General features: G+C 37.1%; 1 protein-coding gene across 1 annotated transcript in view; it reads left to right on the plus strand.

The window, feature by feature from the left end:
* The window catches only part of mcph1 (microcephalin 1), a 103,461-nt gene that overhangs the window by 46,940 nt on the left and 43,501 nt on the right, over positions 1-13,020 (plus strand). The gene's annotated exons all lie outside the window — the stretch shown is intronic.

Below are 13,020 nucleotides of genomic sequence, written 5' to 3' on the forward strand. Positions count from 1 at the left end.
ATTGCACACCAACTGAAATATTTCAGGTCTTTTTATTGTTTTATTACTGATGATTTTGGCATACAGCTCATGAAAACCCAAAATTCAAAAATCTCAAAAAATTAGCATTTTTTCATCCGACCAATAAAAGAAAAGTGTTTTTAATACAAAAAAAGTCAACCTTCAAATAATTATGTTCAGTTATGCACTCAATACTTGGTCCGGGAATCCTTTTGCAGAAATGACTGCTTCAGTGCGGCGTGGCATGGTGGCAATAAGCCTGTGGCACTGCTGAGGTGTTATGGAGGCCCAGGATGCTTCGATAGCGGCCTTAAAGCTCATCCAGAGTGTTGGGTCTTGTGTCTCTCAACTTTCTCTTCACAATATCCCACAGATTCTCTATGGGGTTCAGGTCAGGAGAGTTGGCAGGCCAATTGAGCACAGTAATACCATGGTCAGTAAACCATTTACCAGTGGTTTTGGCACTGTGAGCAGGTGCCAGGTCATGCTGAAAAACGAAATCTTCATCTCCATAAAGCTTTTCAGCAGATGGAAGCATGAAGTGCTCCAAAATATCCTGATAGCTAGCTGCATTGACCCTGCCCTTGATAGAACACAGTGGACCAACACCAGCAGCTGGACCAGTGGACCAGACCATCACTGACTGTGGGTACTTGACACTGGACTTCAGGCATTTTGGCATTTCCTTCTCTCCAGTCTTCCTCCAGACTCTGGCACCTTGATTTTCTGAATGACATGCAAAATTTGCTTTTATCCGAAAAAAGTACTTTGGACCACTGAGCAACAGTTCAGTGCTGCTTCTCTGTAGCCCAGGTCAGGCGCTTCTGCCGCTGTTTCTGGTTCAAAAGCACACGCCTGTGCACGGTGGCTCTGGATGTTTCTACTCCAGACTCAGTCCACTGCTTCCGCAGGTCCCCCAAGGTCTGGAATCGGTCCTTCTCCACAATCTTCCTCAGGGTCCGGTCACCTCTTCTCGTTGTGCAGCGTTTTTTTGCCACACTTTTTTCCTTCCCACAGACTTCCCACTGAGGTGCCTTGATACAGCACTCTGGGAACAGCCTATTCGTTCAGAAATTTCTTTCTGTGTCTTACCCTCTCGCTTGAGGGTGTCAATGATGGCCTTCTGGACAGTAGTCAGGTCGGCAGTCTTACCCATTATTGCGGTTTTGAGTAATGAACCAGGCTGGGAGTTTTTAAAAAGCCTCAGGAATCTTTTGCAGGTGTTTAGAGTTAATTAGTGGATTCAGATGATTAGGTTAATAGCTCGTTTAGAGAACCTTTTTCATGATATGCTAATTTTTTTGAGATAGGAATTTTGGGTTTTCATGAGCTGTATGCCAAAATCATCAGTATTAAAACAATAAAAGACCTGAAATATTTCAGTTGGTGTGCAATGAATCTAAAATATATGAAAGTTTAATTTTTATCATTACATTATGGAAAATAATGAACTTTTTCACAATATGCTAATTTTTTGAGAAGGACCTGTATGTATGTGTATATAAAATTATTATTATTATTATTCATTTATTTTTTTTTATCAAATAAATGCAGCCTTCATGAGCATGAGAGACTTCTTTAAAGTCTTACTGATCCCAAACTTTTGACTGGTAGTATATGTGTGTGTGTATGTGTGTGTGTGTATATATATATATATATATATATATATATATATGTGTGTGTGTGTGTATATATGTGTATATATATATGTGTGTGTGTGTGTGTGTGTGTGTATGTATGTATGTATATGTGTATATATATATATATATATATATATATATGTGTGTGTGTGTGTGTATATATATATATACAGTGGGGCAAAAAATATTTAGTCAGCCACCGAATGTGCAAGTTCTCCCACTTAAAAAGATGAGAGAGGCCTGTAATTTTTTTTATCATAGGTACACTTTAACTATGAGAGACAAAATGAGAAAAGAAAAACCAGAACATCACATTGTAGGATTTTTAATGAATTTATTTGCAAATTATGGTGGAAAGTAAGTATTTGGTCACATACAAACAAGCAAGATTTCTGGCTCTCACAGACCTGTAACAACTTCTTTAAGAGTCTCCTCTGTCCTCTACTTGTTACCTGTATTAATGGCACCTGTTTGAACTTGTTATCAGTATAAAAGACACCTGTCCACAACCTCAAACAGTCACACTCCAAACTCCACTATGGCCAAGACCAAAGAGCTGTCAAAGGACAACAGAAACAAAATTGTAGACCTGCACCAGGCTGGGAAGACTGAATCTGCAATAGGTAAGCAGCTTGGTGTGAAGAAATCAACTGTAGGAGCAATTATTAGGAAATGGAAGACATACAAGACCACTGATAATCTCCCTCGATCTAGGGCTCCACGCAAGATCTCACCCTGTGGGGTCAAAATGATCACAAGAACGGTGAGCAAAAATCCCAGAACCACACGGGGGGACCTAGTGAATGACCTGCAAAAGCTGGGACCAAAGTAACAAAGGCTACCATCAGTAACACACTACGCTGCCAGGGACTCAAATCCTGCAGTGCCAGACGTGTCCCCCTGCTTAAGCCAGAACATGTCCAGGCCCGTCTGAAGTTTGCTAGAGAGCATTTGGATGAATCCAGAAGAGGATTGGGAGAATGTCATATGGTCAGATGAAACCAAGATGGAACTTTTTGGTAAAAACTCAACTCGTCATGTTTGGAGGAGAAAGAATGCTGAGTTGCATCCAAAGAACACCATACCTACTGTGAAGCATGGGGGTGGAAACATCATGCTTTGGGGCTGTTTTTCTGCAAAGGGACCAGGACGACTGATCCGTGTAAAGGAAAGAATGAATGGTGCCATGTAAAGTGAGATTTTGAGTGGAAACCTCCTTCCATCAGCAAGGGCATTGAAGATGAAACGTGGCTGGGTCTTTCAGAATGACAATGATCCAAAAAAACACACCGCCCAGGCAACGAAGGAGTGGCTTCGATAGAAGCATTTCAAGGTCCTGGAGTGGCCTAGCCAGTCTCCAGATCTCAACCCCATAGAAAATCTTTGGAGGGAGTTGAAAGACTGTGTTGCCCAGTGACAGCCCAAAAACATCACTGCTCTAGAGGAGATCTGCATGGAGGAATGGGCCAAAATATCAGCAACAGTGTGTGAAAACCTTGTGAAGACTTACAGAAAACCTTTGACCTCTGTCATTGCCAACAAAGGGTATATAACAAAGTATTGAGAAACTTTTGTTATTGACCAAATACTTATTTTCCACCATAATTTGCAAATAAATTCATTAAAAATCCTACAATGTGATTTTCTGTTTTTTCTTTTCTCATTTTGTCTCTCATAGTTGAAGTGTACCTATGATGAAAATTACAGGCCTCTCTCATCTTTTTAAGTGGGAGAACTTGCACATTTGGTGGCTGACTAAATACTTTTTTGCCCCACTGTATGTATATATATGTGTGTGTGTATGCGTGTTTGTTGTTGGTATTATTATTATTATTATTTAATTTGATTTATAATTTTTTTTTTAAAAAGGAAGAAATGTATTACAGTACTTGCGTCTTAATTTAATTTTTTTTAAACGCGTAAACATCATCTTTTGATGCGTTGTCTGCAAATAAAAATGTGCTATTTACCATATTTGATTGCATTGCTTGTCCACCCAAATTGTTTGGTTTATACATTTACCCACTTATTAAAGCAAACAAACCATTTTCTTAGGACCTAATGTAAATTTCTTTTGACAAAATACAGAATTAAGTATAATCACACTGGGGTAACAGGTCCATTATAGCTACAATTAGCATCAAGCTACATGAGATTAATACTTTTAATCAAAACTCACTTTAAAGCATCACTGAGTGTTTGTAATAACTTCCAGTTGTGATCTAATATGGATTTTAGTCAAACATGAAGCATAAATATATTATTTGTGGCTTTTTATAATAAGCTAAATGCTACACCTGTTGTAAGCAAGCTTTATTCTCAAAAAATGCATGTAATTGCATGAAATTTGCATACAAATAATTTTAATTGTATTAGTTTTGTTTCATCTACGTTTTGCATGAGCCAGAACTCCGATGTTTTTAGGATTTACTTGATTTAAGTGATTCTGAATAAGGCTGCCAGGCATAAACTAGGCATAAACTTAGATGGGACATATCTAAATCTAGACTGATTTAAGGAGCAGATGGTATTTTTAGTTGTTAATGTTCATGGAAAATCTTTCCTCCATTGCAGTCACAAGATGTCATTATTTAGTATTAAAAAAGCATTAGAAGTCAGAAAGCACTTAAGATAATTTATGGTTTGCTGTCTGTCTAAACCAAAGAAATAAAAGCAAACTATCTGTATCAAATTGAATTGCATAGCATTATTTTTTTTTTTTTGCATTGTATTGAATCGCATTGTGTTGAATCAAATCAAAATCGGATTGCTCTGCATTGTAATGGGGTGACTCGCCTCACATCGGTAGCTGCTTCATATGTATATTTCAATCATGACAACTCTCTGAAGATTTTAGCATGATGTTATGGTGATATGACAATGTTAATTTATTTGGTCTTGGCGGAATAGATCTGCTATGCTGCTGCTGAATTGCTACTGCTGTTAGTTATTGCTGTAGTTGTAGATTATTTTTGCTGCTGCTGCAAGCAAGTCCAGCAGCTTGCTACTGCCAATGCATATGGTGATATGGTGCCGTGAGTATTTAAGACATACTGCTGCTGCACAAATAGCATGTAAAATTAAAGCTGGGGGCTGAGGTGCAGCGATGAAAGGGCCCTCGCACCCGGACTCACCGCCACCCGGTGCTTTAGGAAAACAGCTAACAATGGACAATATTCATTAAAAGTGATAAATATAGGATGAAATATTCCATTAATTTATATGTGCCAAACTTCCTACTGCTAGCTATTGGTGCTATAACTGTAACTAATTGTTTGGCATGTAGATGTGTTTAATGTGGTACAATTATAATTGAATATTGCCTTTAGATGTGTTCAGGCCAGGACCCTTATAAAACGTGTGCAGATTGGGCATTGTATGCATGAGTTACAAGAACTTCCTGTTTCATGGCATTAATAGCATGATGTAGCACTTAGTAAGTGTTGCTATCATGTTTGAGCATATATCAAGCATGTTTAGCACACAAAGTCATATTTTACTGTATTGCTAATAGTGCATCGCAGTGTTAAACATGTCACTTCCTTCCTGTAACTTCCTGTTGCCAGAAGGTGGCATTATAACTATAACTAAATATGAGCATGTAGATATCTTCAGGCCAGGACTCTCATCAAACATGTTAAGTTTGGGATAGATTGGACACTGCATGCATGTTACATCTACTTCCTGTTTCACTGCATTAATATCATGCTTTAACACTTAGCTAAAATGACACTTTTTAATATGTCCCTAGGAGTCCATGACAGTGTTAACCATGACACTTCCTATTGCCAGCAGGTGGCGCTATGACTATAACTGAATATGTGCATGGGTATGTGTTCATGACAGAATAACTATCAAGTGAAGTTTGGGGCAGATCGGACATTGCTTGCCTGAGTTACAGCAACTTCCTGTTTCATGGCAAAACACCAAACTTTGTCAGGCCCTTTGCTAAACTCAAGATCTTCGCAATTTAACATCACAAAGGCCTTAAGCTACCCTCACTAAATTTGAAGATGATCCAATTAAAACTGTAGGGGGAGTTCATCAAAGTACGAGGCCTGGAAATGGCAAAAACTGGACAAAAATCGTAAAGGAAAAATAATTGACTTCCTGTTGGGTTTTGGATTTTGTACCAAGAGACTTTTTTATAGGTAATAGTTTTACATGTGTGTACCGATTTTCGTGCATGTACGTAAAAAACAGGCTCGAGGCACACTCCGTTGATTGTATACAGGTGGCTCTATCAAGACATTTTGCCACACCCACATCTGAAACTCATATCAGATGTAAATTTTCGCCAGTTCTGATGCATGTGCAAAGTTTCATGAGTTTTGGAGCATGTTTAGGCCCTCAAAGAAGAAGAAACTGAGCAATTCCAATAGGGTCCTCACACCATCGGTGCTCGGGCCAAAATAACCTGTAGCAGATCTATACATGTGGAGCTGGTGAAGGTGGAGGGTTTCAGAGAAACTCTGAAAGCGCGCTGCAGGGATCTTGACTGAATGCTAGCCAGCCATATAAATGCAAGACAGTAAGCTCATTGGCTGCATATGCAGCATGAACCAATCAGACTGTGCCAAGTTGTTTAACAATCAGCCTGCACCATATAGAGTTTCATGACTGAACTATATATTTCAATCAGCTCTCTGAAGATTTTAGCGTGGTGATGGATATGACCATGTTAAAGGGATAGTTCACCCAAAAATTAAAATTTGTTTATCTGCTTACCCCCAGGGCATCCAAGATGTAGGTGACTTTATTTCTTCAGTAGAACACAAACAAAGATTTTTAACTCAAACCGTTGTAGTGTGTCAGTCATATGATGGAAGTGAATGGGAATCAAGGTGTTGAGAGTCAAAAAAGCATACACAAACAAAACCAAATTAAACACTGCTGCTCCTGATGATACATTAATGTGTAAAGCCACAAAACGTTCAGTATGTGCAAGAAACTGAACAGTATTTAGATTTTTTTTTACCTCTTATTCAGCGCAATGTCTGAACTGTCCTGAGCGTGTTCTCAACAGCCGGAACATGACGCGTTTTCTTCTTCTTGCTTTACGGCAGATCACAGACTTATAAGTGCATTACTGCCACCTATCTCTCAAATGGACCATTGACACTTTATCTACTCCCAGCACAAGCAGATCTATTGCCAAGCTGTGAGGCAGTGTGTTTGCTATGTATGTGAGTCTGGGCTGGCTTTGCCAAATGGCTTAACCCTAGTGAACCATTGCTGTGTGTACCTGATCGGTTGACCAGATAGCTTTAAGTAGTGACTTGAGTTAAATGTGTTTCTGGGCTAATGGAGCCCAGATAAATTAACTAAATGTGAACCTGGGTGCTGTACCCTTAGGTTTATTTAACTAATGACCTAAGTAACTGTGTGTCTGAGCCAATAGCTTGAGCAAGACACTACAGTGACTTTATTTAAATGCAGTTCTCTGCTTTTATATTAATTGTATCCAAATTTAAATTAGCAACATAGAAATGCTGTGCATGCTGCCACTGAGAAAAATCTCAATGACTGAATGCCTATGCAAGCTGCTGCTACTGCACAAGAGACTGAACTGCTGAGAGCTCCATTAATTAGGCATATACATAGCTAGGCGAATGCTTATTTTACTCTAATATGGTGTCTACGCCAGACGCGAGCAGCACAACATGACAAAGTCAATAGACCCGTTACGATATGGCCAATGCAACGAAACTGCTGCTATTGGTAATATTCACTAACATTTCAATGCTGAGTTGAAGTACATGCTGTTACTGTTAATGATATTCACAATGTTGTAGTAGGAATTTACTGTGTGAGTTATTGCGTTTGTAATATTAATCAGAAATTGCAAAGCATAATCTACTGCTGCTGCATTAAACCTGCTTGTAAGCCCTGTTGAATAAGCAAAGTAATAAATGCCTATTGCACTTTAAAGAGTTAATTTACCCTCCATGAGTTATCACTTAAATTTCAAGCAACTAAATTAATTTCTGCTGCTGCTACTAATATTATTTCTTATCTTGCATCTGAATTTGCTATGCATGCTATAAAATTTGCTAACATTGCGATCTGAATAGCTATGCATACTGCTGCACAAAAGTACTTAGAATTGCTGCTGCCCCTTTATTAAATAACCAAACACAACCAATTAATGCTTATTTCACTTTGAACAGTTCTATAAACCCTGTTGAATTGAATAGTAAATTAATGAAATGCATATTTCACCTAAAAAGTTCACTACCATCCAAGCGTTATCTTATCACTGAAATTTCATGCAACTAATGTACTTTCTGGTGCCACTGCTATATTAGCAACTGATAGTTGGATTGCCATGCAGACTGCTGCTAATATTTCTAACATTGCATCTGAATTTTGCGATGCGTGCTGCTGCTATTAAAATTCACTAAACAAGCGATCTGAATTGCTATGCATATTTCTGCTACAGCTGCAGAAAGGTACTTAGAATTGCTATAATCGTCTTTATTAAAAAGCAAACGCAATCAAATAATTTAACTTTGAAGAGTTCACAAAACCTATTGTAAGCCCTATTAAATAAGCAAATAAATAAAATGCCTATTTCACTTTAAAGAGTTACTTACCCCATGCATTATCACTGAAATTTCAAGCTACTGAAGTACTTAAGCTGCTGCTGCTATATTAGCAACAATAATTTGGCTTCCTTTTGCTAATATTATTTCTAACATTGCATTTGAATTTGCTATGCATGCTGCTGCTCTTAAATTCACTACATGTGATCTGAATAACTATGCATACTGCTGCTACAGCTGCTCAAAGGTACTTAGAATTGTTATAAGCCCCTTTTAAAGAAACAAAACACAAATGATGCCTATTCGCATGAAGAGTACCTACCTACCAGTTGCTGCCGCAACTAAATACATAATTTGATTTGCTATGTATACTGCTATTAATAATTTGCTAATAACACAATCTGAAATTCTATGGATACTGCTGCTACACTCCATGAAAGTATTAGAATTGCTGTAGCCCATCCATGCATTATCATTGAAATTTCGTGCAACTAAAGTACTTTCTGCTGCCTGTACTATATTAGCAATAATAATTGGTTGCTATGCAGACTGCTGCTAATATTATTTCTAACGTTGCATCTGAAATTGCTATCCCATTCTGCTGCTTTTAAATTAGCTAAAAAATGTGATCTGAATAGTTAGACATACTGCTGCTACAGGTGCATGAAAGTACTTAGAATTACTATAAGCGTCTTTATTAAACAATGAAACGCAAACAAATAATGCCTATTTTGTTTTGAAGAGTTCACAAGATCTTTGTACGCCCTGTTAAATAAAGTAATAAAAGCATATTTCAGCTTTAAAGAGGTTCTTACCCCATGTTATCATAAAAAAACAGTAATAATTTGACTTGATTTGCTATACATACTGCTATTAACAATTCGCTAATAATACAATCTGAATTCTGATACTGCTGCTATGCTCCATGAAAGTACTATAATTGCTGTAAGCCCAACTGAACAAACAAATAGTAAATTCCAGTTTAAGAGTGTCCTACTATTATCTACATTGTACATGGGCTACTGATTGGAATTGCTTTTGTTAGTAGCATCTTTATATTTTAAACGAATTCATGATTAATTAAATATCACTAAACATCTTTCATAATAAACTCTTCACTATCGCTGAACCATGGTAACGAGTGAAATGGCCCCTTTAAGAATGAACGCTCCCCTTCTGAAGTGCATTGCGACATGGCCAGAGTACACGTATGAGCGGGTACGTTATTTTCTGTTGCTCATTAAATTGTTATGGCTAAATGGGTAAGGCTGTTGACAGTATGATGCTTATGAAAGATGGTTATACGGGTTCACCTTGACTTAAAACTGTGAACAACTGTGAAATGGCAACTGCAGACAGACCCCACTATTGAGGTTTGCATCTGAAAGTGATTTGTTTGTGGTTTATGTAGAAATTAATGCCCACAGAAGGTATTAAAAGAATTGGAGACTTCAGGCAAATAGGTAATGCCCAATTCACTTTACTCTTCTAAATCCACGTTGCTTGACGTTTTATTTTCACAAACATGAACTAGGAAAACTGTTTGCTGCTGCTGCTAATGCTACTGCTGTTATATGAACAAGACATGCTTAGTAATTACTCCTCATGCGAATAACCTGCACATGGTTCTATTTTAAAAATCTAAATCTGACAAATGCAATAGTGCACTGAAATCAGAGTGAAGACCGTTTACTTATCTAGCTGTTGAGTTTCAGAGAAACTCTGAAAGCACGCTGCAGGAATCTCAAGCGAATGCTAGCCAGCCAGCCATATGAATGCAAGGCAGTAAGCTCATTGGCTGCATATGCACCATGAAACAATCAGCTTGTTCCAAGTCGTTTAACTCCTGCGCCATCCAGAGTTTCATGACTGAACAATATATTTAATGTATTGTATCATTGGCTATATGTCAAGATATCATATCAGTTAAAGGTGGGGTAAGTGATTTCTGGTAGTCAATGCTGATATTTCAAATCACCAAAGCAAACACACCCCTACCCCAAAAGGGTCTCACCCCTATTTTGAAAGCTCCGCCCCATACTTATGTACGCAACCCAAGCAACGATTATGGCAGAATCTGCTGTATTATTATCTGCTGTATTAAACACATTATCTTACTTTTCGACTACTTTGGAATCTTACTTTTCGGACATACTTTGAGAGCTGACGCTTGAAACAGACAGTGGAGGAGGTTTAGATGCTCCAGGCTTATAGGGTGTGGAAATTAATGTTGAATGGAATGCGGATTTAGTTTCTTTTAATAAATTTGTTTTAATTAATCAAGTTTCATTTAATCTTGTGAATTAGGCAACTATATATGTATAAGTACTTTGTCACTAAAACATTAATCATAGACTTAACACATTATAGTATTACATAATTTAAGACATTAGCATTTGCAATGACAAATTTATAGTGCAATAGAAGAATAAATCCATGTTTCATAATAATAATTTTTACAAAAAAAGGAGCTAACATGGATGAGCATTAAATCATATTTTTTATTTAAAGAGTTTAAATGATAAAAACAAATGATTTATTTTCAGTCAGTGTATATTTTGATGCTAACTCTTTTTGCTTAAAGGGGTTAATAAAATCCTGGTTGGAGATGCAAGTCAGCCCTGACTCATAGTGCAAACAAAAAATGTATGTATACACAGTTGCAATCAAAATTATTCAACCCCCTTGACCTGACATTTTGCTTCCCAGAACAAAATTTTATAAAAACATTAAAATCAACAAATGCATCAGTAAACTATTATAGAAAGTTTAATACACAGATTTGAGTTATTCTGAAGAAGGCTCCCATGTGCGTCTTGTAGCCATAGTAATTTAATTAAACAATTTATTATAGCTTTTGTGAGAGCTCTTTTGACTTTTCCTATTTGCCACTTAACTTTTGCTGTTATATATAATAATACATTTGATTAAAATCAGGGCCGGACCGTAGCATAGGCGACATGGGTAGTTGTCTAGGTCACAAAATGACTGGGGGGCGCCACAGGAAAGTTTTTTATTTTTTTTTATTTTATTTTTTTGTCAGAAGTGCACCCTCTTGTGACCATCATGCACTCCTACACCCATATATAAAGGGATAGTTCACCCAAAAATGAAAATTTTATGTGCAACTGCTTACCCCCAGGGCATCCAAGATGTAGGTGACTGTTTCTTCAGTTGAACACAAACCAAGATTTTTAGCTCAAGCCGTTGCAGTCTATCAGTCTTATAATGTAAGTGGATAGTAATCACGGCTAAAACCATACAATAAAACTAAAAACAAACATAAACAAACAAAACCAAATTAAACCCTGCGGCTCGTGACGATATATTGATGTCTAAAGATACAAAACTATCAGTCTTTGCAAGAAACTGAACAGTATTTATATTGTTTTTTTGTTTTTTTTTACCTCTGATTCACGCAATGTCCGAACTGTTAGAACTCTCCTGAGTGCTTCTTGTACCTCCTGTGCGCTTTCTCAGCAGCAGACGGCCAGGCTCGTGAGGCGTCGTCATCTTGCTTTATGGCAGATCGCAGACTTATAAGTGCATTACCACCACCTATCTCTCAAATGGACCATTGACACTCTATTTACAATCCCAATTAGGAGTGTCAGTGGTTCACTTGAGAGATATGTGGCGGTAATGCACTTATAAGTCTGTGATCTGCCATAAAGCAAGAAGACACCTCACGCCCCCAGAAAAGCTTACACCTTGAAGTTATTGCAGTCTCTCAGGGGTTAAATTATTTTGATTGCAGTTGTGTGTGTGTGTGTGTGTGTATTTTGAGATAAATATAGAAAATAGAAAAACAGATTAGTAGCTTCAGATTTCATTTCAGAATATTAACAGGTTGGTTGAATGTTCCCTCTGACATACTTTTCACCACTCTTAACGTTTGAGTCTAAAACTTTAAAAGTGCTCTCTGATTTAGGTGAAGGTTATTATAAATAGTGCAGGCATGGACAATACAAACAACATTCTTGTGCTTAAGACATACACTTAAGCTATACATGACATGGGTTTAAACAGAAGTAAATAAAATACAGTAGCATAATATTAATTTTGTCATTTTTCTCAGGCATTGAGCTCAAATTAACTTTTGTATGAATTGGAGTTTAAAATGTGGCACTTGAGCACTATTTAATCACACACACGAGATGTGCACAGTTAAAATATAGCACTTTGCAGATGCACCACAATTAGCACATGGTCTCACATAAAAGTTGTTTCCTGGTTTTTTTTTTTCTTCTTCTTCTGCTTGGACAGTTGATTTATAAGAATAGATTGTCAGAGTCCATAGGAAGCATTGAAATCAATAAAGAGTAAGGGCTATATGGCATTTTTCTAAATTTTCTTCAGAATGAAATGTCTGTCAAAAGTAAATAAACAAGTATAATATAATATGTAATAATGTCAAAGAAAACAAACAAGTACATAAAGCTCTCCTTATGTTGAGCCTTTTTGCCAGTAGGTATTTAAAATTGAGTAAAGAATCCCACCCTATCAGAAAAGTCTGTAAAAAATAAGGCCTAATGTTTTTTGTAAATATGAAGGAATTTTCTGTATTTGTTTTACTGTTATCTTAAATTACACAATGCAGCTGAGTTGTTTTAGGGTTAAGGGAAATGTCTGTATATTTAACAAATTAAGTAATGGAGTAATGTTAGAGATTTGTGGTTGAGTGATGGATTGTTGGTTTCTAAATTCCAATTCACAAGACAGAAGGCAACAGACATCATGTTATGTCTGATCAGCATGTTACCCTGTCTGTGTCTATTGGTGTTGGTCGGTGCTAGTTTTCAGGAATTGAACGTTGAATTGCCATTTTGGGGTTT

Source organism: Cyprinus carpio, chromosome B13, assembly GCF_018340385.1.
Source record: "Cyprinus carpio isolate SPL01 chromosome B13, ASM1834038v1, whole genome shotgun sequence".
Lineage (NCBI taxonomy): Eukaryota > Metazoa > Chordata > Actinopteri > Cypriniformes > Cyprinidae > Cyprinus > Cyprinus carpio.